Here is a 12,354-nt window from a genome sequence, read left to right as displayed (position 1 = left end):
TCCTTGTCTATGTGCCTTTTTATATTTCTTTTGTGACATATTTGTTTGTGTATTTGTTTGTTTTTATACTGATTAAGAATATAACATAATGTTGAATGATGTTTTTTTGTATTCATGTATCCGTGATCATAAAATAATGCTTCTATTGTTTTGGATAGCCAACTAAAATATGCTCACGACTGGCCTCAAAAGCCACTGCTACATATAAAACAAACTCAGCCTTATGTTTTATAACTTAAAATAACACAACTGTTAAGAATATTTTTTTTACCTCTCCTATTTAAACATAATATTATTTTTAGTATTAGTTAGCTGCACTGAAAAATGTAAGATTTGAGAAGTCGCACAGCTTGTTATTACTTTATAATTGTATAACATAGAAAAATAACTAATTCAAGTTTTTTACTCTTCTCTTGTTTATAAGATAATTTTACTCCTTGCATAATTTAAATTGATGCATAGATTAATATGCAATTAGGTCCGACTTCTACTAAATTATCGTGTTTTTAATTTTCAGTTTTTCACAGGATGTTACAAAGATTAATAGGAATGTTGTTTTTACTACATTTACATCAAGTATATGGTAAGTTAAATAAGAATTTATTCTGGAGAGCCGCTTGTAATAAAAAAAAACTTCATGTTGTAATTGGTCTCGTACAATCTATCGAAATGAGAAGAGAAAGATATAAGGGCCATTCAAACTCTTACTTCGAAAACAAACTGAAGAAGCTCGGTTGGATACAGTAAAACTTAGTGTAAGCGTAAAAAATCTAATAAAAAGTCTGTAGATAGTAATTTTAATAAAATAATGAGTATTATATAAGAGGGACGAAATATACCAGAGGGGCAGTCAAACTCACAAATCGAAAACAAACTGACAACGCCATGGCTAAAAATGAAAAAGACGAACAGAAAAAAAATAGTACACATGACACAACAAAGAAAGCTAAAGAATAAACAACCCGAACCCCACCAAAAACTAGGGGTGATCTCAGGTGCTCCAGAATGGTAAGCAGATCCTGCTCCACATGTGGCACCCGTCTTGTTGCTTATGTGATCACAAATCCGTTAAATAGTCTAATTCGGTAAGTCACATTCATGAAAGGGAACGGGGATTGTAGTTACGACGTAAGGAACATATCCGATATCATTTGTGAAACTGTTACTGAATAACGTCAACCAACTCGTGATGGCGTCCCTAAAATTTACGGAGTGATGATTTCAACTTCACTATTGGGAACTCTTGATTTAATAGCTTCTTTGTGAGCAACAACCCTTTATCAAGAAAATCGTGATAGGAAGTTCAAGCAAGGGAATATCGTATCAACAGGTGCTGCTGGAATGTTGCTACTTAGAAATGGAAAGTTCAAGATTGGAAAGCTGTAAATATTCCTTTATCTTATTTTGAAACAAAATGTGATAATTTTGATAAAAGGGTTCCTGATATACCCATTTCTAGAATACAAGATACACTCTATTCCTAGTGTCTTTTTGTTGTTGAGATGTACAAGTACCCGGTCATGTCCATTCACTTTTTTTCCATCTGATGAGTTAAGCCATTTTCAACTGGTTGTTATAGTTGGTTTTTATGTTGTACTGATATACCACTGTCCCAGGTAAGGTGGAGGGATCCCGCTAACATGTTTAACTCCGCCACATTATGTATGTATGTGCCTGTCCCTAGTCAGGACCTGTATTTCAGTTGATGTCGTTTATCTACATGTTACATATTTGTTTTTCATTCATTTGTTGTTGTTTTTTCTTTTTTTATTGTTTTTTTTATGTCCGTACAGTGACTTATAGTTCTTTATTGCGGTGTCATTTAGATCTCTTGTAGATAGTTGTCTCATTGGCAATCATACCACATCTTCTTTTTTTGTTTATATCTAAGCAATTTATGTTCGTTCCGACAGACAAATCAGCCGATATTATAGCTGTTGTATGACGCATATACTTCATAGAAGTTCTCGAACGAAATAATCAAATCGTCTACATTCAGGTCCGTACCCTTCATAGAGATTCAAATTGCACATTTCTACTACTACCCAGTGTAAGAGAATACGATACAGTTACAGGAAAGGTCATGGAGGGGCTGATGTTAAACTTCGACAAATCGAGAAAAGATGCATTTACGGTGGGTTATATATGCGTCATACAACCGCTATAATATCGGCTGATTTGTCTGTCGGATGTGGCATGTAGTATGTTGGCGAGACAGAGCAGCTATTCAACAAAGGCATTAATGGTCATCGAAGTGATTACACTTGCAAGACCGACCTACCCGTAAGCCGTCATTTGAGATCACCTGGGCACGCCCAAGTTGATCTCAAAAACCTTACCATCACAATCATAGACTACAACGAGGGTTGGTCGAAGGTCGACAGAGTCGTTCGGGAAAGATTTTGGATAAGAAAGTTAAGGACAGTTTCCACAGAGGACATCAACGAAAAAACATAGAAAGAGTCATTCATTTTCCTGTCATCACTTTTTTCCTCCTATCACTTGTTTCCAGAAACTCCGGCTTACGTTCTTGATTTACAGTTTGAAGATGTTTTAAATCATACCAGTTTAAATGACAGGGCTCCACTCATTTGGGATGGATGTACAAGTACGTAGCCGCGTTCAATTATTTTACCTTATTAAATAAAACTTATTTTTCTAATCATTAAACTGCTATTCGTTTGGGAGTTTAAATATGTAGTTTCTGTTGCAATTGCCCTACCGTTGTCTAATTTGAAATATTATACCAACTTGGATCGGTAAGGGCATTATTTGTTTTTTTATTTGGAGACTGCTATCCATGCAGTTGTAACATCCTAACTGTCACCACCTTTGGAAATTTAGAGTTGTGCCAGTTCACACTGCAAATAACTGTTTTTATTTTGGCATATCTTTGTAGTCTTTGCGCCGTGTTTGGAAATTTTAAAACTGTACCAGCGTCTGTGATGTTCGCTGAAATTGTATAAATTTAAACGATTTTGATAGTGTCTCAATTTTAATATATTGACATGATTCATTTGACATCGTGCTATTACCGAAGAAGGATATCTGTTATCCGAAATATCTTATATTTGTTCATTTTATAGTTATTTAATGGTGATGTTGTACCCTTTTTGACTTGTTATATATTATATGTTGTAGTGTACTGAATCATGATTATATAATCCATCGCCCTGTAAGATTACCCGTTGAATATTTATTCAGTCATTTATGTATTCATGTACTGTGTACGACGCTAGATTAAAACTGACGTGGAAAGGTACATACACCCACCCACCGAAAGTTTCATTTTTTATGAAGCCCAGGTGGTCGTGCGGTCTAGCGGGACGGCTACAGTGCAGGCGATTTGGTGTCACGATATCTCAGTAACATGGGTTTGAATCCCGGCGAGGGAAGAACAAACAATTTGCGAAAGCAGCAAATTTACAGATCTAACATCGTTGGGTTGATGTTTAGACGAGTTGTATTTTTTATACATAATGTACACAGCCATGTATCACCATCACTGCTGGTGGTCCGATGGGTAAATCTGTTGTAGAGTTGTCACAGGTTCAGACGTACTTATAAATATAATTAATTTCTGTGACTGTATCTTGCATTAATTTTTAGGATCCTTTACTATAGATAATTTAGCTGATCTGTAAGAATAACATCTTCATGCCTTAATATCATGTACTATAGTACGACGCTAGATTAAAACTGACGTGGAAAGGTAACAGCCGGCCACCGAAAGCTTCATTTTTTTATGAAGCCCAGGTGGTCTTGTGGTCTAGCGGGACGGCTACAGTACAGGCGATTTGGTGTCACGATATCTCAGTAGCATGGGTTCGAATCCCGGCGAGGGAAGAACAAAAAATTTGCGAAAGCAAATTTACAGATCTGATATTGTTGGGTTGATGTTTAGACGAGTTGTATATATATGCCATGTATCACCATCATTGCTGGTGATCAGTTGTAACAATCTGTTGTAGAGATGTCACTGACTTAGACGTACTTATAAATATAATTATTTTCTGTGACTGTATCTTACATTAAAATGTAGGATCCTTTACTATAGATAATTGATCTGTAACAATAACATCTCCATGCCTTATATATCATGTACTATGTACGACGCTAGATTAAAACTGACGAGGAAAGGTAACACACGGCCACCGAAAGCTTTATTTTTGAAGCCCAGGTGGTCGTCTGGTCTAGCGGGACGGCTGCATTGCAGGCGATTTGGTGTCACGATATCTCAGTAGCATGGGTTCGAATCCCGGCGAGGGAAGAAGCAAAAATTATATATATATACAACTCGTCTAAACATCAACCCAACAATGTTAGATCTGTAAATTTGCTTTCGCCGGGATTCGAATCTATGCTACTGTGATATCGTGACACCAAATCGCCTGCACTGCAGCCGTCCCGCTAGACCACACGACCACCTGGGCTGTATATATATATATATATATATATATAAGTCTGAAAATTACACCAAACAGTGTTAGAGTTAGATTTTATACTGACAAATTTTTGTCCGTCCCTCAGCGGGATTCGAACTCACACCTTTGATACACTACAGCACCATTCGCTTAGCCTCATGTCCAGCGCTCTAGACCACTCGACCACATCCGCTATATAAAAATATAACTTCAATAGTCGTAGTGTTACCTTGTCACGGAAGGTGAATCTAGAGATAGACATGAGACACGTGTTTTTAAGCGTGTGTAGATGTTATATTATTATTATATATATATGTATATATATATATATATAAAGTGCCTAGAAAATCAACCTAACGATGTTAGAGTAGATTTGATTCGTAACTTCCTCCCCGGCGCCGGGGCTGGAACCTGTACTTTTTATTTCTAACTTCTATACGACAACACCGCCTAGCATTGCGCAGAGACCTTATCCCCTCCTCTAACTCTAGCTTATAAAAATAAGCTTTCGTTTCGGGAGGTGTTACCTTGTCGTAGAAATTAAACAAGGATCTCTGATACAATACACGAAGTATTTTTAGTGTACAGAAATGATCATCTACTCATCACTTCAGTATAATTACAGGATGCTAATCTATTTTTAGAAGCATACAATCACTGTAAATTAATATGTGTATATCTCTGCCTATGTGTAGTGACAACTGCAAATTATACCTTGTCCATCGGATTTCTTATGATTAAGAAATACCAGGCGTTAGAATATGTATAAAGTGCCTAGAAAATCAACCTAACGATGTTAGAGTAGATCTGATTCGTAACTTCCTCCCCGGCGCCGGGGCTGGAACCTGTACTTTTTATTTCTAACTTCTATACGACAACACCACCTAGCATTGCGCAGAGACCTTATCCTCTCCTCTAACTCTAGCTTATAAAAATAAGCTTTCGTTTCGGGAGGTGTTACCTTGTCGTAGGAATTAAACAAGGATCTCTGATACAATACACGAAGTATTTTTAGTGTACAGAAATGATCATCTACTAATCTCTTCAGTATAATTACAGGATGCTAATCTATATATATATATTAAATGTTTTAAATTCGCAAACTACATTTCACATCAAATAATAACTGTTCGTTAAAATATTGTCACTAGCGCTTTCATGCCTTACAAAATCATCATGTTATCGAAACTGTATCGTATGCCCTTAAAGCCTTTTCCGAACATTTGAAAGTCCAGACTATTTATTAGTTACCTAAACTACAAAAAATAACCATTGAAGTTTGACTTATGTTAGTTCAAGTAAGTATTCTACATTTAATATATCAGTGCTTCTAACTACATTCCTCTCTAACCGTCGTGTTAACAAGCTATTAACTTGTGTATTTTCATGTTATTTGTTTTTTTTTATTTTTAAATTACAAAAATTTTGTTTTACTTTTCATGATTCCCCGCATTATTTGTTTATATCTACACTATTTATCAGTAAGTAAGATTGCTATTGATTTTTAGTCTAAACTGTTTGGTTATACATGTCATACTGTTTATTTTAGGAAGGGGATCATGTACGACCTACGTTTGTTTAAACTGGAAAGTTACTTTATATGAACTCAAACTAATATGTAAAGTAAACACACTTCATTTCAACGTACGGATTCTAGACCAGTATGGAACAGAGCAAGGTTACTGCATCACACCGACACCAACAAGTAAATGCGAACCATATTACAAAAATGGAACTTTATCACAAAATACAAAAACTAATGAAACAATATTCATCGTACACGGCAAAATTGACTACCGTATCAATGGAAACTGGACTTGTCGTCATGGTAGGCAACGCGACACAGCTCAAGTTGAGGTGACAGTATTAAAAATGAAAGGTACAGTTATTACACTACAAAAACAAGCAATATCTGTATTAAGTGAGTATTACTTCTTCTGTATATACTTACAACCTTACAACCAGTTCTGATATGTATGTATCTTGTTAGATAAGTTTTTCTGAAACATATAATATGATCGTCAATAAATAAAGGCAACAGTAGTATACCGCTGTTCAAAATAACACCCATCATTTCATTAAGATAGAAACTTTTTCCATTGGTTTTTGTTTGCAAAGCCAGTAATACCAGTTATTACATGACTAACACTTGTATAGAATAATGAATAAGGGTAGTCGAGAGGTTTGCATTTTATACTTTTCGAAGTAAACTTTTATTTAAACTCTCTTACTATTCAAATTTTGGAAGTATAATGTTAAGTATAAGTAAAAGGAATTGTTATCAAAGGTACCAGGATTATAATTTAATACGCAAGACTGGCGTTTCGTCTACATCTAAGACTCATCAGTGACGCTCAGATCAAAAAAGTTAGAAAGCAAGACAAGAACAAAGTTGAAGAGCACTGAGGACCGAAAAATCCAAAAAGTTGTGTCCAATACGGCTTAGGTAATATACTCCTGGGACAGATATAATGTTATCCTTAATTAATGGATTTTAGTCTTTTTGTTCAAGGGAACACTATTGTTTTTATTTAAAGCGTCTAATTCCCTTTACCAAATTTTACCTGAAGACGCTACTGTACAGATTTGAACAGACTGTAATTAACAATATTCATAACCATTACAACTATTCAATTTTCAGTTGTATTGCTATATTTAAATAGATTGATATTAAAACCACATTGTGTATCCAAGTTGAATGAGGCACTAAAACTCACAAATAATTAAATAATTATGATAATTATAATGAAAATATTTCTTTCAAGAAATGTACAATACCACTACGTTTACAAAAAACAGAAATAACAACCAAAGCTGCAAACCTATTGATCAAGGTAATATACATTGAATGATTACTATTCATCATCTGATACATTTTAAAAGGTATCTCTCCAATGCGTTTTAGCATTATAATCAGAGCGATGTCTGCCACTATTGCAACAAGAACTGTTTACTCATCAATCAATATTGGTCATCCACAGTATATTATTTGACTTATCCCTTTGTAACGGTGATCTCTATTCCTATTCCTATAACTTCTGAGAAATAAAATATTTAGATTGCACAAGGAACCTTTTACGCGACCAAACACCTGAAGAATGCTTACCATCGAACACTGCATTTATCTTGATGATATGTAGTAGCGACTCTTTGTGTAGTTTCTACATGATATTACAAGGAAACCATGTCTTCTATCCTTATTTTTCACATTTGGACTCCTAAACCATTAATTCTCCTCTAACGTTGTTTATTCTTGTTAGCAGGTTTAAGCTCAATGAATTTATGAAAAAAACTGGTGATGTTTGTTTTGTCTGTACCAGATATTAGCGTTTAATAATTTTCATTCATGGGCAAATGCCGCCAATATGTTAATGGCTTTTAAAAAATTTCTTGTTTGATTTTATTCCTCTAATTTATACGATAGTACATCATATTCGTTTTCTGTTATTATCCATATACGTTTTATTGCCTTTTAAGGCTAATTCTATTATTCCAAAAATTTGATATTTTTTGTTAAATCATTAATGAAAGTGAAATAGTGAAATATTTACTCGCTTTTAGCAGTCATTATGGTCTAATTTTGTCACAATACACTATGAAACATATATGATGAACTATTCACTTTCAGAGGTCAACTCGAAAGATTTTTAGATGGCGTCTTGACCAAAATGTACACGAAACGAATTTTTTTTTATTTAATACTTTCAATAATTTGGATGAAAATTTTGCATTGCTTTAAATCAAATATGAAAATTGAATCAAATCGGTGAACATGAATTTGACACCTAGTGCTCCTTGAAAGTTTTCTCAAATTGTTCAAATGTATATATATATATATATATATATATTCGTTTGATATGTTTGAACTTTTGATTTTGTCATTTGATTAGAAAGATATTGCTCTACATGTGGCATATACGTGTTGTTCATATTGATACAAACTGATGAAAGGGACTATATTGATTTTACGACAAATGGAATATATTCGTTGTCATCTGTGAGACGAATATTCAAGAACGGTCAAACAAAGGACCGAATTGAACAACAGTCATAATCTTGACTTGGTTCATGCAATGCATAAACCCATAAAAGTGTGAGACCAATGACGTCGACAAGGAAAGCGTTATCTTTTTCCTTCCCTTTGTTTATGTAATAGTTCAAATCGTTTAGTTAGGTTATATTTTAACGAAGTTGTATTTAAACAGGAGATCATTTCGAAATATAATGCCTCCTCCATGATTCTTAAAATATAAAAAATATAAATCAAATAATAAAAGGAAAAATAAAAAAAATACTTGAATTCGATGAAAATTCAAAACAGAAAATCCCTGATTAAATGGCAAAATCAAAAGTTAAAACAAATCAAACGAACATATATACATATAATGGACCACATTACAACAAAATATTTACTACAAATCGAAGTAATTCATGTGTTAAATATGTTCCTGAACATGACGGTAGTTATACCACTGCATTGATTTATTCTTTGGCCCATTCCGATTAAATAAGCCAATCATGTTAATGTAAAGCTCAAACCAAACACAATTGTATTTAATTGGGAATATGATACCACAGGGAAATTATAAACATCAACCGGAAGACTTATAGACAACATTATTTCCAAGAACGACTATTTATCTAAAACGTGTATAGAAAATATCCATTAATTAGTTGAGAATAACAAATCATAATTTTATGAATCAATATAACAATTGATAACCATATCTTGACAGACACTTTTCCTGAAAGGCACAACACTGGTATTACAAAACCAAACACATATAGGACACTGAAAACGAACGAAAAAGCAATATATACTGAAAATGAATTTTCTCAAAACATTTCAATTTAAAAAAAAATTGTCTTGCTTCGCAACTCTCTTTAAACTCTTTTACTGAAAGCTGTGCAGTTTTCTCATTCTTATGTGCTAGGTCTACATCTGTCAATTCAATTATTATTTTTAAATTATAATTTGGTATATTTTAGATCATAGCTGTTTGACGAGTGTTCTACTGACAACAACATTAAGTGTTCTTGTATCCATCGTTTTGTCTTTACTTTATCTATCGTTTTTCAAGACAACCTTCAAAAGAATAGACGGTACATTGGTTTGTTTATAAAAAAAAATGTTGCAATATTTTTATTTCGATTGATATATAATTTTGATGCTGTAATCTACATTTGAGTTTTAAGGTTTAAAGTATATGATTTTACTTGACGTCAATTCACTCATACAGTACCATCCTGAGTTATTTTCATGCGACTACAGTAGGCAAAAGTGGTTTTCATCAGACAACATGTTGAACTACGTAAACAAATATTTAAATCATTTTGCCGAAAAGTATGTACTTTGAAATAAAGATCATCTAATTGCTATATGTAACTTATTAAGATATTTTTCAATACATTGCCGATGACCTGCATGACATAGGAAAGCCGGTTAATCTACAGCTCTAAGTGATTTAACTATAATCTAGAAATAAACTTATTTTTTTAGCTGTATCCAATGTGATCATCGACCGTCATAACAGTACCAGCTGTTTACTTTGCACGCTCTAGAGATTTTTTAGCTTGCTATGAAAGTTGTACTATAAGTGAGATATAAGGTTTTCATTCCGGTGGCGGCTGCGTAAATAATTTGTATAAAGCTTTACATTTCAGATCTAGACACGGAAAGTTCAAACAGTGTATGCAGATTACTCATGTAACGAAGTGTCCGTCTGTCATATGGCTAATGTCCTTGAACACATTTGTATGGTTTAGAGACTGCCTACAACGTGTTTTGTAATATAAATTTCTAACCATAATGAATAAAAATAAAACTATATTTGGTATATGAGTTCCTTGCAACATAGTATAGGGAGTAGTAAGGTTTAAATGTCTTTTTTTCAAGTATAATCTAAACATATCATAATTTTAATGGTTCGTTGGTCATTGTTATGTTTTAGTTACTGGTGAGTCTTTTGTAGACGGAACGCGTGTCTATCGCAAATAATAAAATGCAATCCAAGTATCTATGATAAGTTAATTATGATTTGGTTTGTTTTCGAACACCATAATGAATAGGAGAACTATAATAAGTGCAAGTACTTATGTAAAGGGGAAATTGTTGGTCTGACAAGTTTTATCTGACCTCGACCTCTTGTCATGGATTTATTTAAAAATGGTTAGTGTATGTAAAACTTGTAGTTAACCTATATCTGTACACATGCAAAAAAGTATTGCAACACCTTGATTTTTTAAATCTTGAAAAACAGCCTCTTATTTTTGCAAAATAATATTGAAACGTAGTTAATGATAAATTGACATTAAAACGAATGAAAAAAATGTATGAAAAAAAAATGCATTTTACAACTTTTACAGTAGTCGAACTTTACAATGTCTGCCATTTCAAAATTAATCTTAAGATGATTATTGACATCATTGTTGATCGTAATACGCCAACAAATAAGTACTTGGTGCAGCCTCCATTCAATCCGATAACCACCTCTTAACGTCTTTCGATTTCTTCCACCAGTCGACTAATTTGTTCCTGAGGTTTTGTTGCAACCATTCCTGATGAAGGGCATTGTTTTTTTCATGACGAGTTTGAACTTGGGTGTCCTTTCGCGCACTTAACGCCCAATGTTGTCCTCTTTGTGTTCGATATGGTTCAAAGCCAGGCTACGATCGGGCCAAGGTAGATAAACCGAATTCCATTGAAACAATGGATCTTCCTCCACGATGCTAATTTCCAATTTTTGGCGATCTCTGCACTACATTGGCTACGGACCACTGTACGGACCACTGTCTGTCCGTATGCAAAGGTCCCGAAATGGTCTTATCGTACGATAACCAGTAGCGATGAGTCGATCTCAAACAGTTACTGTTTAAAGTCTCCTGTATAACAAACACTCTCTTTTTAAAATTGTATTGTTTGCAATGAATTTCCTTCTGACCAACCTTAATTATGCTTGATTTTCCTGAGCAGATATTATAGGGGGTCTTCTTTATCTCGGAAGGTCTTTAACATCGTTTGTTGCCTGATTTTTATTCTCAAAACGCCTAATAGTGGAATGGTGATGACCAACAATACGTGCAATTGTCCTAGCGACATACCTGCTACTTTCATGCTGATAATCTGCCATCTTGCTGCAGTTAAGAGTTGTAGAGGACCAATTACAAGGTGTCAATCACATAACTTTATAAACTTGGTTATTTATAGTGTTGAAAACAATGAGCATAACACATCTGTTTTATTGTTTACGGGTACAGTAGCTGCATGTGCAGATAAGGACTTATCGAGTCGATATTTATTGATTAAACTCAGGTGAGATTTAAATAATGTTTAACTAGTTCGATTTTTACAAATTATATCACAAAAAAGAGTGTTTTTTAAATTTAAATTTCAATTCGGTGTTGCAATACTTTTTTCTAATTGTATATAAGACTTTTAACATACAATCAATGATCCATAAAGCAGACAGGACATGTGCACTCCTGTTTAATTGTGTTACGTTAAAACATCATGTTACCATATAATCATTTTGGATAGAACAATTATCTTCATTGAATTAAAGAAATGTTTTTTTTTTTTTTCTACAAATCTAGACTTTTTTAAAAGGCGATCAGAATGCAAAAGAAAATGCACACACAGTCAAATATTGGACAAAATATTAGGTGAGTCAACTGTGTACATGTATTACAAAATACAACTCTTTATATTTTCTTGTACATTGAATGACATGTTTATGCTCAATCTTCGGTTTTCGTTTATTACTGTATTATTGGTATTATCTCCTCCATATTTGCTGCATAATGGTTTCAACGTTTGGTACGTGACTTGTTAGTTTATTGTATGCATTAAACCAACTTTCTATTTTCTTTAATACAATGTAGTACGTTCACCTAAATTTACTGATTATGCATTGTGGCTGACTAGCCTATA

At 33.6% G+C, this 12,354-nt stretch overlaps 1 long non-coding RNA gene across 2 annotated transcripts; it reads left to right on the top strand.

Moving 5' to 3' along the window:
• The first annotated feature begins 517 nt into the window (after nucleotides 1–517).
• Nucleotides 518–12,086, top strand: LOC143084370 (uncharacterized). 2 transcript variants are annotated; one of them, XR_012981032.1, is made up of 5 exons: nucleotides 518–583; nucleotides 5,974–6,303; nucleotides 7,190–7,258; nucleotides 9,414–9,527; nucleotides 12,018–12,086. It is a non-coding gene; the product is annotated as an uncharacterized LOC143084370 (long non-coding RNA). The 2 variants fall into 2 exon arrangements; XR_012981033.1 differs by having other exon boundaries at nucleotides 5,974–6,345.
• The last annotated feature ends 268 nt before the right edge of the window (nucleotides 12,087–12,354 follow it).

Source organism: Mytilus galloprovincialis, chromosome 7 (genome assembly GCF_965363235.1).
Source record: "Mytilus galloprovincialis chromosome 7, xbMytGall1.hap1.1, whole genome shotgun sequence".
Classification (NCBI taxonomy): Eukaryota; Metazoa; Mollusca; class Bivalvia; order Mytilida; family Mytilidae; genus Mytilus; species Mytilus galloprovincialis.
This window is presented reverse-complemented; position numbering and strand designations above follow the sequence as displayed.